Source organism: Melospiza georgiana, chromosome 1, assembly GCF_028018845.1.
Source record: "Melospiza georgiana isolate bMelGeo1 chromosome 1, bMelGeo1.pri, whole genome shotgun sequence".
Lineage (NCBI taxonomy): Eukaryota > Metazoa > Chordata > Aves > Passeriformes > Passerellidae > Melospiza > Melospiza georgiana.
This window is the reverse complement of record NC_080430.1, coordinates 121,354,017-121,378,617: the sequence shown is the minus strand read 5'-3', so window position 1 is coordinate 121,378,617 and position 24,601 is coordinate 121,354,017. Positions and strand designations below refer to the sequence as shown.

General features: G+C 38.2%; 1 protein-coding gene across 8 annotated transcripts in view; it reads right to left on the bottom strand.

Annotated features, from left to right (window-relative positions):
* The window catches only part of SULF1 (sulfatase 1), a 124,119-nt gene that overhangs the window by 81,632 nt on the left and 17,886 nt on the right, over positions 1-24,601 (bottom strand). For 6 of the 8 annotated variants that reach the window (XM_058033880.1, XM_058033933.1, XM_058033923.1 and 3 more), the window contains one exon: positions 16,948-17,045. The exons of the other annotated variants lie outside the window; for them this stretch is intronic. The gene's annotated coding sequence lies outside the window, so the exon portion shown is untranslated. The remainder of the gene's footprint in view (positions 1-16,947; positions 17,046-24,601) is intronic. 8 annotated transcript variants of the gene reach the window in all.

Here is a 24,601-nt window from a genome sequence, read left to right as displayed (position 1 = left end):
TATCCTAGACATCAAAAAGATTTTTATACTGCTGTTATATTTATACAGAGGGAATAAAAGAATAACAATGATGATTTAACCGTGCTGCACAAGAGGTCCAGAGTGGCACAGTCTGAAACACTCTGCTTAGATATCCAACATATATTTTTGTTAAGGTCAGTTCTGAAATTATTTGCAACACTTTGGCTTCCTTCAATAGCAACAATAGCATTAAAGAAAGATGATGATTCTTCTGGTTGAAAATGACAGAGATGTTCACTTTACTGCACAGCAGAAATCAGAAGAACCACTGAGAAATGAAAACTCTACTCCTGCCAACAGCAAGTGTTAAACAAAAAATATGTCAGTCAAATGCCCAAGATAAATCAAGAAACTGTTTTCAAAATAACACTCTTTAAGAAAATAATAAGTTCTGTGTTACTTATCTTTTGGCTTCCTAGCCCCTAAGATAGTGCATTTTGAAACTATTTTGGCAATCCTAGGTACTAAATATGTTTATTTCTTTCTTGCAAATTAGAGATAAGTTTTCCTAGAATCATATGATGCCAAAAATTGAGATATCTGATAAAGGAGAATGAGCTGGCAGAGTAAATGTGCTTTCTTCAGGACTGAGGAAGATAGATCTGATGACACACAATGGGAAGGGCAACACATTCATCTGTGTTTTCAACCTCACTGGAGAATGGATAACCAAACATCATTAATTCTGAGTATTACTTTTTTGGACTCTCATATGTTTGCACAATGAATTGATTTAGGTCAGTAGGAGTCTTGATGTTAATGAAAACATGACTTCACTGTCATGGAGCCTGCTAGCTTGGGCATCTTATCCCCACTAAAACAAAGCATCATTCAGTGCTCAAAAAAATAATAAAAATAAATTTTAAAAAATCAATCAACAAAACTGTCAGGGACTATTGCTCCACTTTGTTTGAAGTATTATTTATTTCTGACTACTGTTTCTGCCTCGATTCTTTGCACAAATCCTGTAGTCAAGTCACTTTAAGTAAGTGTTTTCTACTTTATATGTGAAGCTGTGCAGGGAATTTGTTTTCAAGATATTGTCAAGCAAATCTGAATAATTTTATCCAACTTACTTTTTTAATGTAATTAGTTAGTTGGTCGAAGTTAAAAATTTAATGCATGCTCTTCAGTCCCTCCTTTAATGACAGAGAATCAGAGGGAACACTCCCATATACCAAGCCAAAACAGCTGCATGCTTCTGAAGCATGGTTTTCACTTTGATAGAATTAAAAGGTTTTAATTCCATGTTTCTCTGCCTTACAATAAAAGCTAACCTAGCATCTAAGAAAGTGGGATTGATAGTGGAACCCTGGAAAAAGTTAAAGATAGAATCTAAAATGTTAGGCTTTGTGCTTTCCCAGATCAACTGCACCTGGGTAAGCAGTATGATAAATTATATAATTGTTAGATGTGATGATTGTTTAGTAATTAAATGTAATTATTATATAACCATAAGAAGAATAGTGAGAAACTATGTTGGAAATTCAGAGAGGGGCTAAATTTATGTATACAATAGAACAATATAAGTTTAATAATTAACATGAAAGTTATGTAACGATAGCGTATAAAACACGATCATTTCGGATGTATGGTCGGAGTCAGATTTGGGTTGAACATACCCCGATTCCCAGAGCTCTTAATAAAAAGCACCGCATATAATTGCTCCATGATTATGTGTTTTTGAACGCTAACAGGATGTCACATAAGAAGCCACAGAACCATAAGAGTCTGAAATTTCAGCCCTTCTCTGCTTTGCAGCCATCTTATCAAGATATGAGCTGTATGTACCTCCTGCAAGAGAGAGCTCCATCTTCATGAGAATCTTTTGGTGAGGATCCTGTCCTTGTACTGCTTTTGATAGGGCAGGAGGCAAGTGGGAAACAGGCAGAAGAATTGCTTCTTCTCCCAGACAAAAGAAAGCTGCCTTCTTACAAGGCTGGGAATAATGGTATTGCACTACAGCTTTACATCACATAATTGCCTTAAGTTCCTTGGACACCTTGCTAATGCAGGGCCTCCTCTACAATTAATGTACTTAAAGTGAATATAGTAATTTGTTTTTACTGTACTTTTATATTATTGCACCTGGTCCTTGGGTATTTAAGGGTTCAGTGCGGTTGGCACCGCGGTTGGTACAAAGTAAACTCAAGAATTAGCTAGGAGCATTTTTTTGTATATAAAATGGACTTTGTTAAAAAGTGGCATGAAATGTTAAACATTTCGTTTGTTCAAATATCTAGGTGACTAAACATTTGAACTTGACTCCAGAACAGGAATATTTTCACAACAAAATATAGTGTGCTGAGGAATTTTGCCTATGGCTATGGTATGAATGAACTAAATCATCCCATAAAAAAGACACATTTATTCCATCTTCCACTGAGAATGTAAAATAAAGGAATTTGTATAGTATAACAAGCAAGCTTTTATTCAAGCAGTGAAATTTTACTGTTTTGTTTTATGATTAGTACATTTGGCCACACTGGTGTTATCAGCTTCTTAATTCCTAGTTACTGCTCTGTTTTCAGCTCTGCTAACTTTGGTACAGTTCACACAGATTTGAGAAAAAGAGTAAAAAGAAGCTGCAGAAGCAGCTGAAAGAGTTTCACTCCAGTGGACTGAAAGTTCACTCAGGTGAGCTGAAAGAAGCTTTCCAGGTAGGAAGCTGTTGGATAGAGATAAGGGACACGCCAAGGGTCTGTCAAGTGAATGCTAAATATGCTAAACTAGATTCTTAAAGTTGAAAATGACAGCTAAAACCACAAAAGCCTTTTTGAAAAGTTTCTGCTGTTAAAACAGAGACATGATTCCTCTTGGATAAAAATCCACTATGGATATGAAAACCCTTGTCCCATCAAAGCTCAGCTGCAGCACTGTATCATGTGTAGCTATGAGTTGTCAGAAACACACTGAGGCTCTGAAGCTGCTGCAGAACATTCAGCTCCAGGAGACTTACAGGACAGAAAGGATGTGCTAACAAAAGCTGCTCTAGATGCTGTGATAAGCACTGAATTTCATCTACAAAGAAATGGTTCTGAGCTTTGTACAGAAAACTTTCTGTTTTCCGAATTATCTGAATGACAGTTCTGCAACAGGAGCAACTTGAAGACAGATTAGTTTGCTAGTTACATACATACACTTAAAACTTCTGAAGCTATAGGAGAAGATGTGTTTCATGAAAGAGGCTTTCTTTTTCCAACAGGCTGAGGAAATTAAATTGAAGAATACAGTATCTGGATTACATCACTGTAAGGGCAAACAGTAAGGACACTGTAAGGACAAAGTACATTGGGTTTTGCATTTTAATTAAGTTATAGTGTGTCTATACACTACCACAATCACAGTGAAATAAAAGATTCATGTGAAATGGAGTATTTTTACTTGTTTGCCTCAGGTACTGCATATTGCAAGACTGTTGCTTGTCTAGACACAAGACCGTGACTAACTGATGATTAATTAGTTTAACTTATACTCTCATCAAATTCATTACTTTCCTAAGTAATTTCTTAAATGACTTAGCTCATGTAGGCAAACTTGGGCAATTATTGACATAGCTCAAATTATTAAACACTTATAGCAGAAAGGCTCAAAGAAATACAATCAAACTGAAGTCTTACCAAATGTGAAATTTTCTCTGAGGTCACAGGCAACAGATTTTTCTGGCTCCACAGAGCTTTCAGAATCTGTTCCACATGGTGTGTCTTTGGTCCTTGTTTTGATAAGGGAAGATTGAGGGACTTACCCAGGCAATTAGCAAGGCATGGTTGGAACTACCTGTATTTATGGCAGTTCCCAATGCATTTAACAGACAATGCTGACAGCAATTCCCTTCTCAGTTTAAGCAGTGTCTTAATTCTGCCGCTGCTTACATTAAATGCTAGGAAATTTGGATCAAAATCTCGACTACAGTTATGATCTAGAAATACTTTCTGTATGTGATTGTTACCATCTGGATCAACAGCTTTGTATTTTGTCAAATATCAATCACAAGTGGATCAGGCTGTACTCCAGTGAAAAACAGGACCATCCCAATGTAACTCTTATTCACCTTTCAAATTGTGAGACTCAATTAATTAATATTGTAGAAAGTTTTTGATTATAAGTTGCTATAAAAATAAAAAATATTTGCAGGCCAAAGAAATATTTTCTTCATCAAATTAAGATATTTTTCTTGTTACATTTTCTCTAGTCATGTCTCTGTCTTGTCCATGTATTTTCTTTTCCATTGTCTAACAGAATGTTTGAGGTTTCTGGTGTCATTTATACACAAGCTGACATTATAGTTTTAGAACCTCTAATACTTGAAATAGAACCTTTGAAAGGAAAAATTAACATAAAGTCATAAAGAATCCTACTGAATTATCCAAAAGTTTATTGTTCAGAATTCTCTGCTCTTGACAAAATAAAACCAAGGGCCTCTAGGAATAACTTTATTGGAAGTGCCTCCATCAGATATGGAAGCGCCATGCTTTAACTGAGCAATTTTCACAGCCACCATAAACTGCTAAGACTTTACTAAATCTGAGCCTAGGCTTTCAAGTTTAGTCTAGAACATATGTGTCTCACTGTCATGCGAAGAAACTGCATATGAACTGGTGTTAAAAGTTTGGAGAAATTGAAAAATTAGTGCTGGAGTGCTATTTCATCCCATAGGCTTGCAAGAGCAGTCCAGGTCAGTGTCAGCCTAGGACTGATGCAATGAAGTCTCCTGATGTGAAGCACATTTTAAAGATGAATATGCATCTTTAAAATGGATTACTTGTTGGCAGCCTAAAAACATCTATCCTATGAAAACTAAATAAAGCACTAAAGTCTCCTCAATCTATAGCTATCTAGAATTGAGTTTTCTGATTGAACACAAGTCCATGCAACTCCTCCAGTCACTTCAAAAAGACATGTTAGTTGAAATTGAAATACTAAAATAAAATAAAAGAATTTTAAAAATTAAAAAAAAAAATTAAAACGGGGCCAAACTGTCTGGAATCTTGTAGCACAGTGCCTCCTCTAATAAATTGCAAACTCCTCTTCTAGAAAAATGCACTGTGGTTCAGAAGTAATTCTTCATTCCCTCCACCCCTTGTCACCTGTCAGACGGTCACCTCCACCAAAGCCAGCTCCACTACGGGTTTGGCAGAGCAGCATTGAGCCAAAATTAATAAACCCCAGCTGGACACAGGTCAACACCACCAATCTCTGTGCTTCCCAGGGAGCTGGCTTACTATGGAGCCAGATAAGATTTATATGGGCTTATGATCTCCAGTTCTGTGCAACTCAAAAGCAGCTGTACTGATTACAGAGTTGAGATGCTCCTGGAAGGACTTTAGAAGCATTCATGCAGCTCTCTGCTTCAGCTGATACCTGTGGCATGAATAATCTACAACACATGGATAATTTAAGTGCTGACTGTATCCTGCTCCTGAATGGGTGCACAACCAACATACCTAGTGAGGCAGTGCTGAGACAGAAAAATTTAAGAGCTCTGAGCTGAAAAGAAATTAAACCCCTTCTTTATTTCTAGGCTGTCAGCAACTTGTTTTGCACAGAAAAACAAGACTGAATCTTGTTATTTAAAGGAAGGCTGGAGAGTCAGATTCACCTCCATGCATGGAATCAAGCATGGAGATCTATGAATCCCTTCAGGTCTGTTTTGAGCACTTTGTCAGTGTTCCATGGGTCTTGGGATCAGCCTGTCTTGTGGTATGAACCCTGAGGCCTTCATCATACTTAGTGCTAAACAAGTATGGTACTAATCATTATTTGGAATTGTTCAAACTCTACAGGACTAGCTCTCTGACTTCTGGTTTTAATATTTTCCTTGGAAATGAGTAAGTGTAATTGACTTATGTAATGCTTAATGGGAGTTAGCATTACTAAATGTTTATTGACCACCCTGAATAGCTTAAATATGAAAAAAGTAATCTAGAGTTACTTGCATCACGAATACAGCATATATATCCCTCCCATGATAGGTAAATAAAAGTCAGTTAACCATGCACTGGATTTTAATTACACCTGATGGCTACATAACAGAATAGGACTTTATTCATGTTACAATCACAACAGTTTTAATTCAGTCACTGTCTACTTCACACCTACATCTGCATCTACTTAAATGATTCACCTCTGCACTGCTGACATCAAGATTTAATTCTCAAAATGCTGGTAGATGTTTAAGCTCTTATGACAGAGGACAATCTAGGACAATGTAGCCTGTACAGTTGGGGGAACCTGGAAATTATTTTACTGTCCAAGCTCCACTGGCTGTATTGACTCAAACACTTTTGCCTATAATGGGAGTCCAGATATTCACAACCTAGCACCTATGTCTAAGTGTCCTGGTCCAACTCAGCAGATGAGATAATTGGTGTCATTTTCTGAGCTATTGCCTTACCCTTTTTACAGAAAAAATATTGAAAAGTGAAAATTTGAAAGTTTTAGGACATAATCAACCTACCATATATACATAAATTGAAATCTCCCTGGTGATGCTCCTTCAAGTTGCATGCAAAGGTACAATTATTGTACAAGTACAAAAGTGACAGAAGAAGAGGAAGAAGATTAAATAGTCACAGTGGGGACAGTTTCATACATTTTCATGATTTCCCAGCTTGTGTCTGGGGAAAAAGTGATTGTCACAAGGCTAGAAGTGACACCTATGTCTTCATCGACATCTCCTTACAGGTGCACATACACATACATGTTTTATGTTCCTTTCTTATGCATGCATTTAAAGCTTAGTACACTTATTTTCTCATAAAGGGAGGAAAAAATATTAATGTTTTGCAATCTGAAGTTCAGATGAAAAATACAGGCTTGTGTTCAGAAGAAAAAATTGTATCCCTGAATTTTGTCAATGCAAACAAATAAAATGCTGTTGCCTTTGGAACAGTGACACTGACAAAGCAGTACTAAAAATATTTTTTAATGCTTTTCCTTTTGCTTTAGGGAAGTTGTGCCTGAGTACCCAATGTTACTGTGAGGGGAAGCATGGCCACCTTTGTCCTCTAATGTTTTTTTACTTTCTCCTGAAGCCTAATACATCAACATACCCGATGGTGGTCTGTTCCCCTTTCTCTGCTCAGCTGTCCTAAACACGCTCAGGGAAATGTCCAGATCCCAAATTTTGCCGTGAAAAGTTTGAGGGCAAACTATATTCCATTTTCAGGTACTTAGTCTCATCTTTTTACTCCTTATATTTCTTTTTGCCAGTTTTACACCTTCTGCAACTTTCTACAGAGATAAAAAATGCAACTAAAAAGAGAATAAAAAGGAAAATACCCTGAGAAAAGTCTATGGATTTTAAAGTTATGTAAACTTTGTTAAGAAAAACTGTGACTAAAGGAAAAAGAGAAAGGAGGCAGTGAAACAAATGGCACAAATGTGAGAAAGGCATGTCCATGTACAGATCTGTGCTGATTAAGCTAATCAGGTTCAATTAAATCCTTTATAGGCACTTCTAGGAACTGTGACACATATACAAACAAATTAACAATCTCTCTTGGTACTTGGGTCACTACAGCATGAACCAATGTGCTTTTCAGCAAGTATTCCACAAATCACATCATTGCCCTTTCAGAGAAACTCAGGGGCTTAACTTCACAAGACCAATTAAAATAATCCATACCTATCGTGCTGCACAGCTCAAGATACCTCAAGTTCTTTGGAGACCTAATGCTGGGCTTCTGGGTCTGCTCAGTTGTCACCCTGTCTATGTTGCACTAATTGCTTGAGATCCTGCCTTTTAGCTAAAGCTGTTTGGGAGATGCAAAACAGGCATAATTCTCTAAAGGACTCCTATTTGTGAGGCACACACTGTTCATGGAAAATTCATGGGATGCTGGGGATCCATCAGAAACTGGAAGTCTCAATTTCAAGGGTTCCTCTTCATGAAGAGATCTGGAGATCCAGCCCCATCCCAGGAGTGTTCCTCAGTCACCAGGCAATGGTGACGAGAGGTTAAATACACCTCTCCTAGGAAAGCTGGTCCTGGTAAGATCCATATGCTAAGTGGGGAGCCTTAGTTCTGCAGGTTAGATCTCCTGATGTGATGATGGGCTGCTGGCATTTTTGAGACGTTTCTGCTTCTCATCAAGCAAAAATTTTGGGATAATGTAGAAAGAGGCAAAGAGCAAGCACTGAGACTGAGGAAGGACATGACTTCAGGCTCCAAGCATCTGTTTCTCAGAGAAGACTGACTGTATCTGTGTTTGTGCAAGAGACAGCTATCTGGGGTATCCAAGCCCTTGTCATCCACTACAAGCTGTTATCATTTCCCCTTGCTCAGATCTCATGCTGGGAGGGAAAAAACCTACCCCACAGCTTGTAGGTGTCAGATAATACTTAGCAAATTATGTTCCCAGAGCATTCTAACCTAAACTCCCTTTATTGCCCTTTGCCTCAGAGAACAAAACTTTTCTCAAAGCACTCTTCACCACTCCAAGGCACAGGAGAAGTCATGTGTACTCGGTGACTGTTTGGGAAGTTTCGGGCTCCCATCTGAGTGGCTTAATGTATTTTCTAATTACCTGTTAGAGATGACTCACAACATTGTGTAAATCTTGGTATTGTTACACGGCTTATTTTGTCACTCAACAACCCAGGAAGGAGCCAGGAAAGCTGCACTTCAGCTCTGCTCCTGAGTTTCAGCTATTTGATCAGGCTTCCTTCCTTTAGACTGGTGCTCACAAAGTTTCACAAAAGCTCTTGTTTTCTATAGCCATAATTGTAAGTCTAGTTTGACCTACCATACCTAAACGTATTTTTTAAAAAAATGTTCTTAGGGCTAAATATATAAATGATTCTTTCTCTTTCTTTTTTGATCAAGAAGAAATTTTCCACCCATGTAAAAATTGTTTGCTATTTAGCTAAGGGCATAAACATTCCTTTGGGAGGTCTGAACTAAATGAGGCTATAGATTTCAGAGCTGGAGGTTTAATAATTCCCTCAGCTGTATGCTCAAAGGCACAGGGCCCTCTTGGGCAGAGGCTACACTTTGCCAAATTCATTGAATGAAAGCTAAAAAGACCCTGAACCACTCAAAGACAGAAACAACTTGTCATTACTTGCACTGTCAGTACCTGAAAACATGTGACCTTTGCTGTTGGCAAAGTAACATCTTATAGCCCAGAGGTATATCAAATGAGCTTAACACAGAGTCAGTTTGACACTAACATTAATCTAGGGCTTGTGGACTTAGGAGAATCACACATTTTCTTTTATAGCTTGAAGCAGGTCAAACATCTCCCTTTATTGAAACGGTTTTTCAGTTTTCTCTGCAGTTTTAACAGCATATATTATTCTAGAGCTCATTAACCCCTTGTTTAGTTTGCTAGCATCCATAAAATGACATCACTGAAATGGCTGCATTTCAATGATGGGTGAAATGATCCCTCTTGTTTTCTTCATATTGTGAAGTAACAGTGCAACATGAAAATGTTTTACTTTATTTGTACTTATAGAAAGGACCTGTCTACAAAAAGAAAAAAAAGAACCACAAACCAAAACAAAAAAATAGACAGTGAAACATCAGAGCCAGAAATTTCTTATGCCGTTTTTAGACAGAAAGTGCACTCATTTCAAGTTTGGATTTTAAAACTGATCAATAGAACTACTTTTTCATTATTCAATATACAGATCAAGAATGCACATTAACTATTATCCTGCACTGAAAATTCAACTTGCAAAGTGATGCTTTCTTACTCAGCAATTTTACTTGATGAATAGCAAATTTCAAACTAATGCAAGAGCAAAACCAGAAGAGAAGTGTTCCAAAAATAGATGTCCCATTCAGCTGCTACAATGGTGATAATCGAATGAATAACTCTATACAGGACATCTAAAATTTGGAGGCAGAAAACTTTTTCTACAGAAATGTATCTAATGTAGCCCATCTACCTTTAGCAATAGGGATTTCTAAGATAGAGGTTATGTTTGTAAACTTGCTTGCAGAAGCTGAATAGCTTTAACAGGGTCACTGTAACAACCATGAACCACAGAAGACATGGAACCTTTATGATATTGGTCTTATGACAGAGTTGCACATTAATAAATATCACCACAAAATTTTCAGAAGTCAGTAGAGCTGTTCTACCTTTCATATATTCCTGCAATGAGACAGATCCACTCAGCTCTCTCTTACCACCATTTTTTCTACCTATAAGCATTGCTGTATTGTCTATTCTAGTTAATAGCCTGTGAGTTAATAGTTAGATCTTTGTTAATGCTGTATTTCAGCACCATGCTTCACTTTAACTTCTCTTTATTTTAATGCCAGCCTATGTTGTGTGTGTGATACAATACTCAGATTGGAAGAAAAATCTCAACAGAGACTTTTCTCACCAGACCCAGCCAAAAATTGCCATGCACCTGAGAATCAGATCATGCATTCTTAAGTTGGTACAATAGCAGCTGGTACGAGATAGAAGAAAAAATAAAAATCACCACTTCCACCCCAAAATATTTTTAAAATGCACATCTTCTTTTATATGGTTAAAAATTCATCATGATCCTGTTGGGTACCTTGAGGCATAAAATACAGCCACTATGTTTTGAACACGGCAGAATATAATCCTTCTGGAATTTTAAGTGTAACCTAAGCATTAGGCTGTGCAAACACAGTTCACCACTTCCATGGCATCATGGCCATGGGGATATTTATGAATTTATCTGAATCACAAATGAAATTCAAAGTCTAACTTTTCACAGAAAACTGTTTTCTTTTGTTTTCTGGATTATTTCAATAGTCATGTGGAGCTTTAAAAATTCAGGAACACACAGCATACACGATGGTTTAATTTGGTACCATTTAAACTATGAAGTAGGGGAGGCCTGCTACCTAAAAGAAAAAGTTAATGTGTGTATAAGAATCTAAAAATGCTGGTAAAGAATGTTTTCATTTCAGTTACAATTACTGTGTCATCATATCTTTATTTGCTTTTAATTTGTTGCATGGTTGAACATTGTCACTCAGTCATGTCTATGGCTATTTATAAATATAAATTTAATGGCTATAAAGACCTGCTTTGTTAATCAGTGTTTGTATTTTATTACCTTAGTCATCTTAACTTACATCTCACAGGATTTCAAAATCCCATAGAATCTCTGATCACTGAGGGGTCAGGGAAAGCCTTCAGTGGGAACTGTTGTGGCCTGCAGCTTCCAGGATCAGCTCCTGGAGATAAATGTGCTCCCCGTGTGATACACGGCTGTTGAGCCTTGGAGCCTGGGATTTCTCTGTGGCATTTATGAGCATCCCACTATTGCCTTACCCAAGCACTTCACAATCTTAAATGTGTCTGTCCTGAGAGGTGGTGAAGCAATGTTTTCCCTGGGGCATTGGCTATGGTGCTGGCACACAGAAAGTCTTGCCCAGAGCAAGAAGGTGGGACTAGATTCCTCTAAATACCAGCTTATCCAATTAACTAGGGCGTCAGTTTTCTCACTGCAATGTCACACCAAAGAAGCTGAGAAGGGGATGATATCTTATATAGGGAGTCTCATACAAACACCTCTCTCTCCTCTGTACACATTCCTGTATATTAGGAATCACAAAACTGGCTGGAAACCCATGAATTTTTCTTCCACATGAGGAATAAAGTGTGAAACATGGTTGAATTCTTCCCCAGAAGTAAGGAGGCAGTGGGGAAAATGATTACAACTTGAGGCAGCAATAAGGAATGATGTCTTATGTAAAACTGCAAGGCAACTACAAATGCTGGAAAGTTTTACCATCACTGTTTCTTGGCCCTGAGTCAGTAAGCTGCTTCATTGCTATGTCAATAGCACATATATAAACACATGTCCAAATACTTTTCTCACTGCAAGTAGATTTAAGCAGTTGCAGATACATAATTTTTTTCTGGATGTCCAAAAAAGTCCTCTGTGAAAAAATGTTACCCACATACCCATGTGCCCCACTCAAAAAGCATTTACAGTTTTAATATTACTTTATCTCACCACTTACGTGACATTAGGCAGTTCTGCCTGTTTGCATGCTTTTGCTTTAACAGTTTTCTTTTGTCATTTTGGTCTAATGTGTAACGTCACAAAAGAGTTTCCTTTCTAGTATTCTTTTCTTTCTTTCTTTCCCAGACTATACTATGTGATCTAGTTCCCATATGAACCTCATGAAGACGAACAAGGCCAAGTGCAAGGTCCTGCATGTGAATCAAGCACAAATATGGACTGGGCAGAGAAAGGATTGAGAGCAGCCCTGAGGTAAAGACTTGGTTGGCAAGAAGTTCAGCATAACCCAGCAATTTGCACTTTGAGCCCAGAAAGCCAACATGCTGGCCACTGACAAAGAGAGTGGCCAGCCTGTTGAGGGAGGTGATTTCACCCCTCCACTCCATTCTCATGAGACCCCACTTGGAGTGCTGCATCCAGCTCTTGGGCTTCCCAGCACCAGAAGGACATGGAGCTGTTGAAGCACATCCACAGGAGGGCCATTAAGATGATGAGAGGGCTGGAGCACCTCTCCTCTGAAGACAGGCTGAAACAGTTGGGATTGTTCAACCTGGAGAAGAAAATGTTCCAGGGAGGCCTTAGGGCAGCCTTTCAGTACCGAAGAACAGGAAGGGGACATTTTACAAGGCCATGTAGGGAATGGCTTTAAAAGGCATAAGGATCGGTTTAAGTTAGATATTAGGAAGAAATTCTTCTCTCTGAGGATGGTGAGGCACTGGAACAGGTCACCCAGAGAAGCTGTGGATGCCCTGTCTCTGGAAGAGTTCAAGGCCAGCTTGGATGGGGCATTAAGGTCTAGTGGAGGGTGCTCCAGCCCAGGGTGGGGATTTGGATCTAGATGGTCTTTAAGATGTGTTCCAACCCAAATCATTCTATGACTATGATTCTATAACAATTAAAATCCAACTAGGGCAACTTTGCATTTTCGTAAGAAAAATGTTGAGATACTTTTGGATCAAGTTACTGGCAGTAGAAGAGAATGGTTGAAAAAAATCACAGTTTTTAAAGGTTCATCTGATGGGAAATCTTTGGGAGGAGGTAGAGGAAATAATGACACATACAATTCTTCTATAATATCCACCTTAAAAACATTTCTTACATGAAATATTATTTTTATCAGACCATGCATGTTTTATTTTGGTGCCCTTGCATGGTTACATTTCTCCAGTAAGTAATGACTGATACTGGACAGGAAGGAAGTGACTTGGCTCTTGCAAGGGAAAAAACCCACCACCTAAATGCAGGAAAAGGTTCATAAATACTTCCAGAGACTAGCAATTTGACAGCTTGATCTTGAAATCCTAAGAGTAAACTCAGAAAAAAAGTTCCTGCCTTCCTTTAGGGGCAGGTTGGAAGGGAAGCTCTTTGGATCTCTTTTACTCCTGCCCGTGTCTCCTTTCCCGAGCACGCTCTGAGCACGCTGCCCACGGAGCTGCTGACCGCCTGTTCCTCATTAAGGCATGTGGAGCAGAGAAACTCACCAGCAAGGAAACCAGTGAAGCAACATAATCAGCAGCTGAGAACCCCTTCCCACTAAGTAGCAGGAGGAAACGAAGGAGAAAAACCTCATCCTTTCTCTTTGCAGCTCTACTGGTGTGAACTAATTTAATAGGGATGAGCAGCCACAAAGGCAAACAAGTTAAGTGACATGTGGTAGGTTACAGATATACTAAAAATGAAGCCAAGAATCTTCATTTTCACAGCTTCTAAAGGGAAAGCTCTGAGATCACAGACTTTCTACTGTATTGACAGTCTGTAAAAAAACTCCCTCTAGATCTTAATCAACAATGTATATAGAGAAACATGGGAAAGGCTTATGTGTGAGAGTGTGATGGGAAAGAAAACCAAATGGAAAAGACTCTTGTTTACCCAGGTCAGAACAGAAATATGATGTAGGCAAGAAAGTCACAAAATGTAGAGGAAAAGAAGGGGCAAATTTGTGCAATTTTCTAATATCTAATTTTTTCAGCTATAAGTATTGTAGTTAGAAATTATTTACCACTCCTCCTTGCCTTTCAGCTAATAATCCTCTTCTACATAATCCACTTTTCTTAAGTGAGAAACTTGACAACAAGAGAGGAAAAAGAATCAGTTTTATTGGCAAAAGTGGAATATGGTACTCAGAGAACTAAAGTCACTGGTGGTAGAGATCACACAGGGGTATGCAGAAGTGACTAGTTTCTTGTCAGGCTTGTTGGCAGATAATCTTTTTGTGGGTGCATGTCTGCACTTGTATAGGCACACAATACAGAGATGCACCTCCCTGTATGTGTTAGAGGACTTTTCCTAAAGAACCTCCCTATTTTTGATGGGTATTTCCTTGTGACCTTTTAGCAGGAGAGAAAGAAAAAGCCTCTAGACAAGGAGAACACTTGACAAAATTCTGGCTAGAGAAAAGCTTATTACAGATTCAGCACAACTTGGCTGCATCCTTTGTAGACAAATAAAAATGAAGCATCACAGCACAGAAAAAGGAGCCCTAAAAAAGGACAGTAGCTCTGCTGTACACCTGCAGGCAGGACTCTCAGCAATATCTTGCTGATGGGCCCCTCTCAGTGTGCACACAGTAAAATGAAGGGTGATGCACTGAACTGCAAGAAAATGTTACATGCTCTAATGTTCTATGTGTCTGTTCCTCAGCTTCCCAACCTCTCCTAGCAAACTACTGCCTGTTGGGATTTTTCTGAACTATTCTGTGAGACCCATCTGACCATCTACCTGGGTTTCTCTTGGAGACACTGCTGGTCAGCCCCATACTCTTGACCTCATACAGATTCACTCTCTTAAGTCTTGTAACATGCAAGCTTCTCCAGCTCTCATTTCAGGATCATGCTCATTTCAGGTGGACTGAAATGGGTATTTCAAGCTCTTTCACTTCCCAAAAATAAACTGGGAACCCTGTGTGCATATTTGGAGCTGGAACTGGGATATATGTGTGGGCAGTAATGAAACTGCATTTCTAAAAATCTGACCCCCAGGGTTCAGTACAATTCAGCTTAACTGAAGTTGGATTGTGGAATGTTAGTGGATAATGTGCCAGAAAAGTCTTTGCACTGAGTGTGTCATTAATAGATTATATACATAAAAGACATGATTTTTAAGCTTCAGGTCAAAAAGTTGCCTTTACATTTTTCTTGGAACTCCCCAACTATTTTATCCATGGTGCAAGTGATAACACTTTATTTTATAACAAATATTCTAAAGGCATTCCTAATACTGACAAATGTGAATTACATTTCTGTACATTCACAGTGAGAGGTTCACTATGACCCTAAATCTGTAGAGAAAAGGTATGTTTATAAACTTGTAAAATCACTCTAGAACAGCAGATAATGTAGTCAATGAAGAGTGAACCACTGAAGTTTCACGTTAGATAAAAAAATGTTCAAGCTCTAAAAAAAATAAAAATTAACCTTTGGATCTGCAAAAATTCTTGGAATTCTTCCAATATAACATCCTTCTTAAGATTATTTGGGCTTCCTGCCTTTGGTAGACTAGGAACACGACCAAAATGATCACTTGTCATTTCATTGAGTAGGACTGGAAGGTATGGCAAATAATAATCCAATCCATTCTCTCCATCAAAATCAAGAGCACTCATTTATATCATATTATTCATAACCTCCACTTCTGTGGAAATCTGTGGCATGCATTTTCTTGGCCTTAGTCTGGTTAACCTCTTCAAAAGCAATGTAGGAAAATTATAGATAAACCTACAGATAAATGTAGTAAAAATTTAGATAAAGCTGGAGAAAATTAAATTAGAAATTAAGTTAATTACTAGATCACTGGTATAGGAAAGTGTGGATATTCTGATATGCTGCATGCAAGAAAATAATATCTGCTTTATATGGGACCATTATGCAGCCACACATCTGGAGGGAAAATAAAGCAGATTGAATAAGCTTATGTTAATTCTAGTAATTATGAAACATTATCTGAAGATCTGGAAATTTAGATATTTTGTAATTAAAATAAACTATGAGCTAACATGTCAGAAAGTTACTGGTTCCAAGAAAATTCCATACAAAGACTTGCATGTGAAATAAACTTGATGTATACCATCTGTCTTTCACTGCTAGCAATGTCTTAATTTTAAGTCCAAATTTACCTCTGCCACACATATACCTACTATTAAATCACATGCATTTGCAAATTGTTTAACCAGAAATATTTTATGTAAATGAGGTGACAGAAAATAATATAGCTGGGGGAAAAAATGAATCTCAGAGCATTTCAAACTCCCTGCTCTGTGTTCTGTCATGTGGCTTTATATTTTTATTTGTTAAGCTGAGATGTATGATTTGATACTGAGTCTATTGCCATAATTCCCACATCACGAGGTCACCACACAACTTGCTATGAGTTCCACCTAAAAGTCAGCCAGACCTTGAAAGCACAGAACTATCACAGATACTTTGGAATTGCTTTGGCAGAGTCACATAAGACAGCTTGCAAAATGCTTTTTCTTTACCATGACCAGCTGCATACACTGAGATTAGGTTCATGTTTTCATAATCGTCATGTTCACATAAACAAGGGAAAATTCCAAACCATTATTTTTGCTTAATGTATATCTTTCCCTACAGGAAAACTGCATTTTATCTTGATATAACTGAAGTCTATTAAATATTCCTTTTCATAAAAGCAAGACAGCATACATTTTTTCACAGGATATTATTCAATAACCACAAAACATAGAATTCCTGGATGTCTTAAAAAATAGAAAGTTAATAGTAGCAAACCTCGGATTGAAAAGCTATCTGTGTAATCATTCACTGGGTTACTAAAATGTGAAGGGTCCTTGGGTTAGTCTCGAGCCTTTAAAGTTTGGCAGAATAGAACCTCCAGATTTACTACAGCTTAATTATTGACCTGACATAATACTTAAACTATGTAGCACAAGCTGATGGCTTATTTGGCTAAATTAATTGCTGAATACACATATTATTTTTGTACCTTTGAAAATTTCCTGAAGTTAATGTGCCTTGGTTAATTTTCATAGCATTGGATAGAAGTCCATATGTCTTGCTCAGTGAGTTTATTATGGGCACAACCTGCAAAAAGGGGAGAACACAAGAATATTCATAAACTACTAGGAATCACACAGCTGCAACACAAGCTCAGTTCATACTGGGGTTAGAATTTATTTGCAAAATTTAGCTTATGAATTCCTATTTACTTTGCTGAATCACTCTACAGAATCAAGTTTATCACACATAATTACCTTGCTTGCAAGTTAGCAGGTTGCTATAGTTAAAATAATTGAAACTTAGAGCCTTAATATACCCAGTTTCTAATGATTGGTTCAAATATCTAGATGTTCATCACTAAAATCTGTAACTTTTCAAGATATTTTCTGAGAATATTTGTAATATTTTAATTGAAATTTCTGTTTTGGAGATAGTTGTCTTAGCTTTCATAATTGTTCATTGTCCTTTGTTAAAATGAAATAATATTGAAATCATATATAAATTAACCACAAATTATTCCATTTTGTCTTTAGGCATCCAAAAGGTAGCTACCAGTATCTGCTTTATTAATCTGAATGCCTTGCTCTTCTTCTTCCTTTGATAAAAAGCAACTGGTATGTATCCACTTTCTCTGCTTTTGAACCAAGCTACTATAAAGATTCCAGATCTCATAGGCGACTTCAGTCAGAAGGTTTCCTGACAGAAAAAAAAAGAGCTTTGCTTCATTTATTTTCATGAACACAGTAAATATTTTGTTGATGTGAGCCATAGTTTCAGCCTCAACTAGGCACAAGCTTTTGACAGAAGAGACACCACCTTCACCCACCATCCTGGCAGCGATTCTCCCCTGCCTGTGCCAGCACAAACACTCCTGGGGCCGAGCGGAGCCAGGTGAGAGAACCAATCTCTCCAAGTACTTACCATGCCAGCCAAAATTATTAGAGAAAACCAGCAAACAAGATTATTTTTCAGGTGGGTTATTCCTTTCACCCTGCGTTGTCACACCACTTCCAGTGCTCTCACAAAAAAGGAGGAGAACCAGGGGTCACCACACCAGAAGTCGGCATGTGCAGCTTGAAGCCCTCACCTTGAACACGTGGGCACTGAAACCACCAGGCAGTGCTTTCCTGCCTAAAAATCAGCCTGTCAGTTTAGAGGGCATCTCTCTAGGCTTTCTCTTCCTCTTTGTCTGTCAGTCTGTCTGCTCCCCTTCTCCGGGATCTGTCTCCATCTGGTGCACCACCCTTCTGGGAAGAACAGCCAGCCCCCGGCTGCCCGGTGCTTGCACACCCTGGAGCAGCTCAGAGGGCTGACTTTGGTTTTGGAACACTCATCCTTCACTGTCTCTTACAGCTGTTTGTAAGGGCAGTGGCAGAGAAGTCTATCTCTTTTGAGGCTGGTGAGCGCACTTAGATTCTTCATTTGAGAACTTCTGAAAGGTCAAACTGAACCTTATTAGGAAAGCCCTGGTGACTTGCACAGACACCATCAATGCAAACAATGAACACAGATGGGGAGCATTATTTCAGTCACAGCTGGGTACCTGGGACCAAAAAAAAAATTCCCAGGATAACTGGGGCATTTATAGCTCCCAGGGAATGGAGTGGGAGGAAAAAAAGAATGAACTCTCCCTTCAATAAACCCAAACTAGAGATAGTATAAATCAAAACTGAGGAGCCTGAAATACATACAGGCCTAATATGCTGCTACAAAATGAAATGTAACCTTTTCTTCTCTAATGCAGAACAGGTTAATACAGTGGCATAAACAGTAGACTCATTGTCTCAGTTAATTGGAAAGGATTGTGAATTTTAAATCATCAGTTTTTAGGCAGCAGAGATTGTGAAGGTCTGAATAAGTTTAAATCAAAAGCTGCCAGTATTTGGGAATTTACAAATTACCTCATAGTTATTAGCATGCCATAAATAAATACCTGCAGTATTATGGTCCTCTAAATCTTACCTTTTTCTTATGCAAGAAAGAAATATTATCATTATTTTTCCACTCTCAGTTCAGTCCTTATTTTTCTGTAATAAATAAACCAATATAAATTATAGCAATTTCTAAGCAATAAACTTAATAATATTTTGAAAGGAAAAAATCCCAAAGAAATCACTATACCTATCACTTTACTTCTAGCAGTAAACCCCAGCACTGCTGGGGTAAGAAAAACTTTGCATACACTGATGTTTTTTTGAGCTGTCCCATAAACTTCACTGGGACCATGGTCTCAAATTTCAGCAGGGAGCAGTTACAGCAAAATATATTGGTATTGCAATTTTCTCCATTTATAAACAATTATTTTTCTTATTTAATTATTTTCTTGAGAAGATTATACAGGTAGTATACAGTATCTACAGAGGGCAATAGCTCTCTAAAGGTGCTTCTGCAGGTGCAAAGCAGAAATCCAGCAAGACTTATTTAGATTCCAATCAGTAACTTCAGTTAAGCCTGCTTCCTAATGAATCAAAACTCAAACCAATGTGCTGTTAGGTTTTCAGTTTAGTAATGGCTTTGAAAACCAGTAGGTCTTCTGCAATTTCACCTTGAAAATTTAAGCTCATAATCTGTGCTGAACACTCTTAGTGTTAAAAAATACAGAGGCATGAAATAACTACAGAAGTAAAAATTAATGTTATTCTTGTATTACATAATATGTGGCTTTGGATCTCTTTTATTTGAAAAATTAGTTTGTCCAGCTTTTAATAAAGTATTATTATTGTTGTTTGGTTTCCAATTTTTTTAGCAGGGTAGTAATTGCTAGGATAATCAGACTGAAGTGTTTCTTTGACATTGTCACTAGCTACTATTGAACATTTTTGCTCACCATTAATGTCATATAAAGTTATGGACAACTAATGAAGCCTTGTCTTTCTCTCTGGATACCCTCAGCACCTTTCAGCATGTCATATTGCTTGGGCCAAGAGGTGAGGGATTAAAGAAAGGCACTCTCACTGTCAATGACCCTCAACACAACTTGTCTGTCCCAATGGCCACACAAGCCCCCCTTTGACCACATCAGAGGAGCCAGCAATGCTCTGCCAACCTTCTGAGTGCCATAACTCTCGGTGACCAGCCCTAGGGATGGGTGAGTGCACCAGGGCCCTTCCCACAGGAGCTGGTTGAATGAACAGGAGAGTTAGAACATTTTTTTTTTCCCACAGCAAAATCTGTGTTATAATGAAAGGCCAAGAACTCAGAAAAGACATACATGTTTTTTCCACTTAGCCTGTTAGCTAGACCAAGCCTCATGATGTGAGGAAATAGCAGCCATCAGCTACAGTATAAGAAAATGTGAAGGAAGGATAGGTATGCAAATATTCAAGATGATTAAGCATATTATTCCTTCAGTTTTAAAACATTAATGAGGTCTCACTCTGTTTTGTAACTGTTGCTTGTTGTAGCTACATGGAGAGGTGGGCTGTGATGCCTAAGGCCAGATGTTTAGCCTTAGTAATGTGAGTGCAAATCCCACAGAAAGGATGACTGCATAGAAGTACCAAAGGATGAATTTTGGTCCTTGAATTGCTATTAAAAGGAGTATTTTTCTCCCCTATTATTGTTGTTGTTATGGGAAACAAATTGGGCAAAGAATTTTTTGGAAGGAAAGGGCTTTCTAATGGCCAAGAATGTAATAGCAAAGAAAATAAAACAAATTATTAAGATGAAACTAAGCTAATGAAGAAACAATGGTTAGAACAGCAAATTAAACAGAGGGAAGATGCTTAAAAAAATATCTTTACATCATTCGTGTTCACAGTCAGTAAGCTGACTGCACGTGGACAAGAAAATTTCTTTTTTTCATTTGTAAAATTATCTCCCTCTGTCATTGAGAGAGATAGATGATTTTTTTATATAATTTATTTTTTCTCACTAGGCACTGTAGATGTTAGTTTCAAGGGCATGATAAGACAAAATCAAGAATCACCTAATTGCACCATCTGGGGTGAAACACTGATTTTAGGAATCTCTTTATCTATACGTACAAAAGAGTAATATTAGATGATGAAACAGAGTAATGATGAAATAAGCCCTTGAATGACATATAGTAGAAGAGTCAAATAGCACTGGAATCAACAGGAATCTTTCCATTTACCTAAGTACTAACAAGTCCATGCAGAGCAGAAAAATGCATATGGAGATGGTAACTACCATTGTCAAAGTTTCCAGATCCCTGTTTTCCACATTCATGAGCATATGAAAATACAATGCTTTCCTGTGGGTGTACAAAAGAGTCCATTATGACTTAACTTTTGAAAGGAGGTTGTACCATAATTTTATTCTATGGAAAAAGGATTCATTTTTTGCTTGAAATACTGCTGTGTTTAAAGAAATTGCATTTGAATTTTATTTTTTCTTTTCCTACTTTTATTCCTCAGGTTTCTGTGCATCATTTACTACCAAAATTCTTAACACAAATTCTTAATACAGCCAGGAACCTTCTCACAACACATTTCCAAACTGCAGTACAGATGGAAACTTAACAGCATCCCATGATGAGAAAGGCTTACAGCACACTGTAATACATAAAATTATTATTTATTGTTTCTGCCTTTGAACAGCAGGAGTTTAGATACTGCCAGATGGCATATTGTTTGGGAATTTGGGGGAATGTAAATGCATGTGTGGCACTGAGAGAAATCCTCCCTGTATAACACAGATAACCCATAAAACATAGGAGAGGTTTCTGTGTGCAGGACTTTTTCCGTACCTGGGACATATTTCCAAATAATTCCAGAAATACATGGCAATACATGGTTGTAACCATCTCCTGGGGCTGCAATCATCTTACTTAATTTCACGAAAGAAGCACTGTCACAAAGCCTCCAAGGAAGACCTGAGGGACTGCAGGGAGTGTTGTGTGTGATTCACTTCATCTCAGACAGACCTGAATTTACACACTCAGTTTCATGCCAGAAGGGAGGTCTTTCAGAAAACAGGAAAATACCAGACCTACCAAACATCTTCCTACAGACTCAGCCCAAGACATGTTCATTTCTCCTCAGACCTATGGTGAACAAAGAATGACCTCATGCAGCAGTTTCCCTTTTCACTCAGAAACAACTTTATTTCAGTGGACAACTCTGTGATTTCAGTGTGCATTTCCATATGTATAAATATTCTATATGTAAGTTAGAAGAGCAATATGATTGCAGATATAACTCACTGAAAACAGAATGAACTAGAAAATATTTTGGTGGTGGACTTCACCAATAAATGACAATAAATGGGCAGCAGAATCCAAATTCAGTTACCCAATACTATTTTTTTGCTGGACTATCAACAAGAATGATTGCAAAGCAGCCTGAGGAGCCACAATTTATGCAAGCATTGAATTTTCTTCTGGCTTTGTCTTTCTCATTGACTTCAGTAAGCAGTAGGAGGTATTTCTGGAAAAGAATATAATTTAATATTTCTCAGAACTGCACTCCATTATTGACATATAAGGGATCTTCAGTGTACACAGAGTTCTCACACTGCCTGGCACTGTTATCAGGCCATCTAGCCTTGCTCATAATAGATTGAGAAGACAGAGTAGTTAAAAGGCACCAAACGTCAGCAACTTATGAACTTTACTGACTTCAGCACTCATTCAGCAGTATTGTCATCACAATGGAAACTTCTATTGTTTAAAAAAAAGGGATCAGCCTATGAAGATCAATACAACATCTATTTCTGTATTCAAAACAGTACAGTTATAACTGATCTCATATGCTTTTAGATATTCATTGCTCAGTAGGATTATCTCATAGACTAATTTGTAAGCATTTTTGATCATTTACAGCTGAAGATGACTTGCTACCAATATACTGCATATACAAAAAGCATTTCAGCATCAGTTATTAAATCACCCCTGATGAACATTTCTGGGTGAGAAGGTACAGAAGAAAACTACTTGCTGTCACCTTTTTGAAGAGTAAATACTGCTTTTAGCAGTCATGAGCAACCCACTTGAATTAAATAAAATTAAGCTACATAAATATTTGTTCTCCTGAAACAACTGGCTTCAATAATTTAATTTTTCATTATTTTAGTGGATACAGCTAAAAATTACAGTAGCAGTTGAATGTTTGAAAAAACTGGTAGCCTGATGCAGGAATCTGTTTTGCTACACTGTGAAAAAATGCTGTCTACGGGATTCAAGTTTGCTTCCCAGTGCTTTGCTAGCTAGCTGGTGACAAAACTAGACACAATTCTTAACTTCAAAAGAACAAAGGCAAAAATTCTGCTTTATATCATAAATGTAGAAAACAAAACCAAGTTTTGAACATTAAGAGCATTGAAGTAAAAAAACAATAAAGCCAACATAGTAGGCAAGAGAAACATAATAAACACTCTAAAATAATAGAAAAATATTAAGTTCAATATAAATTTATTACTTTATATAGAACTTGTGATTTTTCTTCCTTGATATCACCAGAGGGGTTATGGCATTGTAAGAGCAACTGACATCATCTATCCGAATTTGTGCAAAATGTTTGACAATGTCTCTCTGTCTATAAACTGGAAATGTGTGGATTTGATAGATGGAAAACTTGTTGGATAAAGAATTGGCCGGGTGATCACACTGAAAGGGCTGAGGTCAGTGGCTCAATGTCCAAGAAGAGCAGTGGAAATGGTGCCCCTCAGGGGTCTGTATTGAGGCTGGCACAGTTCAGCATCTTTGCTGGTGACAAGGACAGTGGGATGGAGTGCACCCTCAGCAGGTTTGCCTAACACACCAAGCTGTGTGCTGCAGTTGACACCCTGGAGGTGGGGATGCCATCCAGTGGGAATGTGACAGGCTTGAGAGGTGGGTCCATGCAAAACTCAGGAAGTTCAACAAGGCCAAGTCGGGCGAGCTGCATCTCAGTTGAGGCACCCCTGGGCACAAGCTCAAGATGGGCAGAGAATGAATGAGTGCAGCCCTGGGTAGAAGGAACTGGGGGTGTTGGCTCACAAGAAGCTCAACATGATCCAGCAATGGTGCCTGAACCCAGAAAGCCAAATGTGTCCTGGGTTGCATCAGAAGAAATGTGTCCAGCAGGTCAAGGGTGGTGATTCTTCCCCTCTGCTTCCCCTCTACTCCTCTCTCATGAGACCCCACCTGGAGTGTTCCATTGAGCTCTGGGACCCCCAGCACAAGAAGGATGTTGAACTGTTGGAACACACCCAGAGAAGGGCCACCAAGATCTGCAGACAGGCTTGGAGAGCTGGGGTTGTTCAGCCCACAGAAGAGAAGGTTCTGAGAGGACCTTAGAAAAGCCATTCCGTAACAAAAAGGGGCCTAAAAAAAGCTGGCAAGGAACATTTTACAGGGGCATGTAGGGGCAGGACAAGGAGTAAAGGCTTCAAACTGAAAGAGGGTAGGTTTAGATAAGATATTAGAAAGAGATTCTGTAGTGTGAAGGTGGTGAAGCCCTGGCAGAGGTTGCCCAGAGAAGCTGTGGATGCCCCATCCCTGGAAGTGTTTAATGCCAGGTTGGATGGGCCTTGGGCAACCTGGTCTTGTGGAAGATGCCCCTGCCCATGGCAGAGAGTTTGGAACTAGACAATCTATAAGGTCCCTTCTAACCCAAACCAGTATAGAATTATGTAATTCTATGCGTCTATGATTAGTTTTATCTCACAAGTGTACTAATTCTGAATAGAACTTAAGA